General features: G+C 44.3%; 1 long non-coding RNA gene across 2 annotated transcripts; it reads left to right on the top strand.

Annotated features, from left to right (window-relative positions):
* The first annotated feature begins 327 nt into the window (after positions 1–327).
* LOC119333000 lies at positions 328–6,631 on the top strand. 2 transcript variants are annotated; one of them, XR_005161156.1, is made up of 8 exons: positions 328–385; positions 492–613; positions 899–1,010; positions 1,107–1,205; positions 2,020–2,198; positions 3,857–3,985; positions 6,043–6,111; positions 6,254–6,631. It is a non-coding gene; the product is annotated as an uncharacterized LOC119333000 (long non-coding RNA). The 2 variants fall into 2 exon arrangements; XR_005161155.1 differs by lacking the exon at positions 328–385 and having other exon boundaries at positions 393–613.
* The last annotated feature ends 710 nt before the right edge of the window (positions 6,632–7,341 follow it).

Below are 7,341 nucleotides of genomic sequence, written 5' to 3' on the forward strand. Positions count from 1 at the left end.
GGTCTGTAATTGAATAGTCTTAATGGTCATGATGACACTTTATGTAGGGCGTTACCAGTAATGCTCAGCCTTAATGTACTTTAACCCTCCTCTACGTGGGCTGGCTGGGGTCCTGGCGTCCTCTATATAAGCCACCCCCCTCCACTGGTAGAGGGGTTGGCACCCTGTAACTCATATACACAGAGATCAGTCGACCGCCTCCGGGCTCCGAGACGTAGGGCTGTTACTTCCTTCGAGAAGGGCCTGAACTCGCTAAACACCCGTGTGTACAATTACTCTATAGCTAGGACCTTGCCTTTCCATACTTACCCCCATTCTACTGTCAGACTTAGAACCACGACAGCCGCAGAGGCCGCCGTGCAGCCCAGCGACCAGGAGCTCCCCGGTGAGCAGCCATTCCGCTTCACCATCTGCCTCGCCTCTTTGCCGTCCTCACTCCGTCCTCTTCTATGTTTTCTGGATTTGCCGCCGCCGCCTTCTCCGCTCCCAAGATAGCCTCGCTCTCCTCCTTGGTGCCAGTGGGAGAGGTAGCGGACGAAAATCGATGACGCCGACCCGCTCCTCCACGGCAGCGCCTTCGTCCCCGACGACACCCAGCAGCAGCTCACTCCCGGTACTACTACCCTCCCCGTTCTCCCTCCCTCTCTCTCACGACGGTTCTTGCATGGAGGAGACACTGCTGCTCGTTCCTGACTTGGTTTAAAATCCACACAAGTTTGCATTGAAGTTCTTCAGCACGTGGCCTACAAGGAGGCGCCGTATTCTACCATGTCTTACGACGGAAGGAAGTGCAGACTGATTAATTACATGCCTAAAGTTTACACTGGAAAACCATTGTTCTTGCTAGGACTTTTTCTGAATGTTTCAGATTCATGGTTTTCTGCTCTGATTTTTACAGGCCCAAAACGAGGCAGCGTTCCCAAATGTGAAGCAACAACCCGCAGAAAGATGAGCAGGAGCAGATCAGGGATGAAGCCACGATCTACGATGGTGATTCTTCCAATAAAATGGTACATCACATGTTCACCTAGCAACTTCTCCCTGAACCAGAAGTCATCCACTAAACACATTCAGTCTACTTGTCATTCTGACATGTGAACTGATAGATGCAGGTGGCCAACAGCTTGATGGTGCCATCTATATTGAAAATGATCACATTTATGAAGTTATGCTCTGCTTTGGCGCATGTTTATATCCTAATCCAAGTAACTGGTTCTCTCTTCTACTGTGCCTTTGATAATTTTCATGGCATTTGCATCTAATTATCTGCATGACAAGATTTAGCGTGTGTCAGGGACACTGGAATGATTTTTTCCTGAACAATTGAAGTGTGAACACTGAAAGTACAAACTGTGAATGTTTCAGATCAAGTATGTGTAGGTAGTCGCGTCTTTAGGAGGTCTGAATATATTATTTGCTGTCACTGACAGGCATAGTATGATCGTTTGCTCCTTGGGAGGTCTGTTCTTTCAAGTACAGCTAAAGCAAAGAAACTAACTTATTTTAGTGTTTGACATTCTGATTACCAATCTGCAACAATGTCCATGCCCTTTGGTATTGCGCTCTAATTATTTTCTTTGCTCATTTGTTCTCCTACTGATGGTTTACGTCTTAACTGTCTACAACAAAAACAATAAACAACACCGCATCCGGGTACCAAAGCCATCCATTAATTTCATATTCCTCTCATCATACACTTGATCATAAAAATCAGCTTATTTGATTACGACCTGCCATTTAAGCTATCAAACTATTGTTATTGCAACTGGTCTTGAAAGGACAATAAACAATTGGTTTCATACTTCGTAAATCATGTTTGGTGCCACTTGGATTTGGTTGAGGTGTTGGACTGCATCGTGGATCTTATCAGGATTATTTTAGCTTGGACTTTGTCTTCTTTTCTACCTCTTATTTCAGTTTTGGTTAGCTGCTCCTTGGGTTCTAGCTATCTCCTTTTCTTTAATTTTTCTTTTCTTTGTCTTCGCCTTGACACTGGATTGTATATGAGCTGTTTTGCAGGTACTAATGTCGGTGTGAGCTCAAGGCAAAAAGGCAGAACCCATTTGTAGTTTCAGCTTTACGAGGAGTTGTCGGCAATGATTGATGAGATAATTGGTTGAGCTACTTTCGGAAGGGGCGACGGAAATCATAAAAACTACCATGGCTATGGAGATTCAACATATAGAAAGATGGAAGAGGTTCCAATTCTCTCTCTCTCTCTCTCTCTCTCTCTCTCTCCCATCCAATTTCTTTTGATTTAATCCCCGGTCTTATTTATCTATGCCTACATGGTGTGCGGCTTCAAGGAAAGATTACTCTGTAATATTAGTGCTTCATTGCCTACTCAATAGTGTCCTTTTTTTCTTATGAAATTTAGCTGCAGTCATGGATCACTTACATGTACATTATGTTACATCTCACAGTTATCTGACTTTCTTATGCAATATATATATATCTCATTCACATATATATTCTTAATTCATGGAGAAATATATCTTTTGCTATAACATAATGTTGATGATGATGGCCATAGAATCAGCGAGCTCACCTATACTAACCATCTTAAAAGATAGATCTATGGCCCTTTAGGTTATTTGCTAGGCATATCATCTAATCCAATTTACTTACAGTCAAGTGCATCCTATCAATCAAATCAATAAAAGAATATATGGTATTAGAGTCCATCAGAGATTTTTGTTCTGCTATGTCCTTTCAGGTCCCGATTCAATAACTTTCTTATAAGTTTCTTTATTTTGTCCTATTAGATTCCAAATCTGACTTTGGGCGATTGCTTGAGGGAGTTTCCACTTCTTTTTGTGTGTGTGATTCTTGCTATAATGACTGAATTGGTCCCGTTGTGTGCATACTATTGAAGCACCTATTAAGTTTAAACCATCTGAAGAATTTGACAAAAGTGATGATAATAAGATAACAATATTTCTTAAGCCTACATTTAGTTTTTCCTTCCTCTTCCACTAGAATGTGTATTAACATTTCTTAAGAACAGAACTAGGGCAGTGCACATATACGATTTATTTATTCTTCTTTCATATTGAAGAGAGTGGCAGTACCTTGCCGATTACACTAATTCTGTCCTATTAGAGAGCTCTGTATATTCTCTAGCCACTTAATGTTTTCTTTCTTGGCTATGACTTATTTGGCATTTGAGGTGATAACAAATAGGAGTTGGGACAAAAAACTGTCGTTTTATTTCCTCTCATGTGACATGCCAGTTTTGGGCGTTCATTTCATGTCAAGAGTCTTGCCGGTTATACCCGTGTCGAGATTTGCTTTGGTCTATTATGTCTTTGTTTCATGTTTACTTAAGGTTTGCTTTGTGGCCTCAAATCCAATGTATCCTTGATTCTGTATCTATTGAATAAATGTATGCATTCTTCACTCAGTTCTATTACTTAAAAGTTTGGCGTGCTCCTTTTCATCTCCAGCCAATTGGTCCACTATTTCTCTGGTTCTATAAAAAGGAAAATATTGTTCCTTCTGTAGCTCAGTGGTACTTATTGCCTTACAGGAGGCTGATTCTTAAATTGCCTAATTAACAAGCAACGCTTAAATGTAGATGGTTATCCTTTGCCCCTCTTTACTAATATATTTGTTTTAATTTTCCGTATCCTGTTCATGACAAAGATGTGTATGTGTGTGGACGTGTGTGTGTGTGCCATTGAATTAGGATTTAAAAGTTCAAGTCTCCTCTGATTTAGTTACATGCATGTATTTCACTACTGATCTTTCCCTGTCCTACAGACCATATAAATGTGTGCATGCCCTCTATCTGTAAGATCAAACATTTACTTCCTCCTCCTATTCTAACGCCGATGCTTTGCTTTTGTGATTGCAGGTCGACTTGCAATGTTAAAGCAGATAACCTTGTTAAAAGATGAGCATTTAGAGAAGTGTGTGCTCGCCAAGGACCCAATGGGTTTTTGAAGAGTTAGCTGCACATCGTTGGTGTCCGATGCACTAACAGGTATACATGAGGTCTTACCCTGGTTTTACCTTTGTCTTGTAGTTAGCAAATCGAATAGCGGCTGCTTGACATTGGTTTGCTTCTCTCTCTCTCTCTCTCTCTCTCTCTCTCTCTCTCTGGTACTCTACCTGATCTATACTTATCCTGAGGCTCTAGGTGCATGTCATATCATTTATAACAAAAAATGGGTGTCAAATAGAAAAGACATTGCATTAGTGTTTAATTGGTTTGTTTTATACTTGTGTTAGGATCATCAAATGCAAGCCATAATTCTGCTATATGGAAACAATCAGTAGCTATTTATTTTTTATCTGAACTGAGCCATAATTCTGTTGTGCGTAAACAATTAGTGGTTCTATCTTTTTTATCTGAACTGAGAAATAACTCTAATCAGTAACATATTGAGTTCATTTTCTTTTTTTTGTGAACTTTGATAGAAGGATCCACTCATGTTTATTTCTATGTGTATATGTTTCTGCTACAAAAGTTGCATTATATTTTTCTGAGTCCCGAGATGGACCTTGCTCATGATGGCGGTTAGTTTTTTTTACTTAGTATCATGCTTACCTGAAACTTGTGCCTAAACTGATATTGGTTTCATATGTGCTATAGATAACCCACCCCCTACTTCTGAACAAATTTATACTTTTATATTGTTCTTAATTTCTACGATATGATATAATGAAATAGTCATATGCAGAGGTGAAAAGCGTGGGAGGCCCCCCCCTCCCTCGCGCTGCCCTCCCCAGGGCGGCTCGAGGGCGCCTAGGGTTTCCCGGCGCCGCCCCTCTCCATCCTTCCTCCCTCCCTTGCCGTCACCCGAGGCGGTCACCGGGCAGCGCCTGTGCGGCTGCCGATGACGGTGGCGGCGAGGTCTCCGTCGCTTCTCTCTCGAGAAGGACTCCGGATCCAGGGCGGCGGCCCTTGGCGGCGAGGCGGCGCCGTCTCCGGCTGGCGGCGTGCGCGGGTGGTGCGTGCCGGCTTCCTCGGCTGCTTGGGCGGCGAGGAGCAGGCGGATTGCGGCCGTGGGGCGGCGAGGTCATCCTCCCTCCGCTCCAGATCTGAGGGTCAGGCTCCCCTCTCTGCTCTCTGCCTCCGCTGGCTCGTTCGATTTGGGGCCTCTGGCCGCAGGATCCGGTGCCGGTGGGGTGCACCCCAAACTGGTGGTGTGGGTCGAGCCCGGGGGAAACCCCTGTTTGGTCTTCTCCAGCACGGCGGCGGCGGCGCGTTTTGGCGTCGTTCTACTCCCTGGAGTCGCCGTTGTGGGCTCCTCTCCACACCCCAGCCAATGTTCCCGGGCGAAAGCTCGAATCCCTGTTGGATGGGCGGCGGCGGCGCCAGGTGCGTCGTGTCCTCCTTGGAGGCGCCGCCTAGGGAAGATTGGTGCTTTGGGGTTGCGTGCAGCAGCTGGTAGGTGGGCGGCTGGTGTCTATCGAGTCCCTGTGGCTCGGTAGCTCCTTCACTTCGACAACTCTTCCGGCGGCTTACCCTCTACGATTGGCCGCCTTCGGTGTCTGCGGTGTTGCTGTTGTGTGTGCTCCGACCTGTGGTCGTGCTCCATGGCGGGCCCAGTCTCGAGACCAACCTTTGCTCAAGCTCTCGGGTGAGCATCTCTTCATTCGACGGTGCGACGCCTTCGAGCCTAGGCGAGGGGAAGGGATCCCTTTCGATGTTAGAGAGGGCAGGCGTTGGGTCATCTCATCTGTTGGTTTCCGCCCTGTGTTCGATTCCTTGCCGGTGTTCCTCGAGGCTGCACTTGTAGTCATATTGGTACCTTGTTGTAGTGGGGCTTATCCTCAACTGGCAGTTCTTCATAGTTAATCTTCTGTTTGCTGGTTGTAGGAGTAGCGTTGTAAGCTGTTCTTGCAGCCCCCTTGTATCGTTTGGCCGATGTGGTGTGGTGTTCTTGTTGTACTCCTGGCCGGTTGATGGCTTTGTTAATTCAAAGCCGGGCTCTTCTTGAGCCTTCGTTCTAAAAAAAATAGTCATATGCAGATATACTAATGTACTCCTTTACCTTGCTGCTTTCCACTGAAGTTTATGCTTTTATATTTCAGAAATTAGAGTATATGAACCAGCAAATATAATGTTGGTCCGTAAAGCCTTACTTCTTCATTCGTTCACTGGTAAGTCTACTTCCCTGTATGTATGGTAATACACATTATATCATTTCATTGGGTCATACTTAATACATGACACCATGAAGGATTTATATCAAATAGATTAATTCGTGTGTTCTCCATCTTCTGCAACTTCCACAATTTACAGTTGCTTCATCATTGATTCTTCTTTTGGACAAACAAGTTCTCCCTCCTTTCAGTAATTCTGTATCAACATGGCGCGTGTTTGTATGATGCATGGTTACATAGGTTACTGTATTGCTGAAGTAGTACATGATCTGGCCTTCTACTAGTTGTTGTCTTAAATAGCTAATTGTTTTTTTTTGGTTTTTCTATATGCTATATTCAAGTTGTTGGACAAGTTCTCATTGGTTGCTTCCTGTTCATTACATTAAATCCTTGAAGCATGATATTGTAATTGATGTAGTTCTTCCTTGAACCAGCTATGTGTATATGTGTATCAACATGTAGTGCATATGTGTATCTTCTGATTGTAGAAATAGGAAATGGAAGCCTATTATGAGCCTTGCACTTTGTGATTACTCTATGAACCCTGCACTTTCTGATTACTCGCTCAACATTGCTCTCACTAATCCAATTATGCTATCCATGTTTTGTTTCGTACATACCCAATTGACAACATCGCTTGCCTTTCAAACTATCTAATCTACTTACCGTAAGCCTACACTACAAAAAAAAGACACATCCGTGACATTTTGGGTCGAACGAATTTTTTTCTGTCATACTTATGACACTTCTATGACGATATTTGTGACAAAACCTGGTATCATCATAGATGTGGTGGGCTCCTACTTCTATGACAAGAAATCATGACAGAAAACGGGCTTTTCGTCCTGGGCGGGCCGGAGACGCAGCTGCATGATATTATTTGGGTCGTCCATGACGGAAAAAACCGTGGTAGAAGCAAGGGCGAGGAAAATTTTGGCGAGTTCCCGGTTACGATGGGTGGTCGGGGGCCAAGCGATGCGCGTTTCTCTCATACACGTACGCACGTGTGTGCGAGGCGTTGGGCTCTAACTGAACTCGAGCAAGGCGTTGGGTTCTAACTGAACCCGAGCAATTGCACTGCAGGCTACGCGTTACAGAACCTGAGCGATCGATCAATGAGTGTTAACTGAACCTGGTCGAGCGATTCCTTCACTATTGCTGCTAACTGAAGCCGATCAATGCTGCCTCTGGATGAACAGTGAGCGTTGCGGGGGGGAAGGGGGCGTT

This window comes from Triticum dicoccoides, chromosome 1B (genome assembly GCF_002162155.2).
Source record: "Triticum dicoccoides isolate Atlit2015 ecotype Zavitan chromosome 1B, WEW_v2.0, whole genome shotgun sequence".
In the NCBI taxonomy this organism is placed as follows: domain Eukaryota; kingdom Viridiplantae; phylum Streptophyta; class Magnoliopsida; order Poales; family Poaceae; genus Triticum; species Triticum dicoccoides.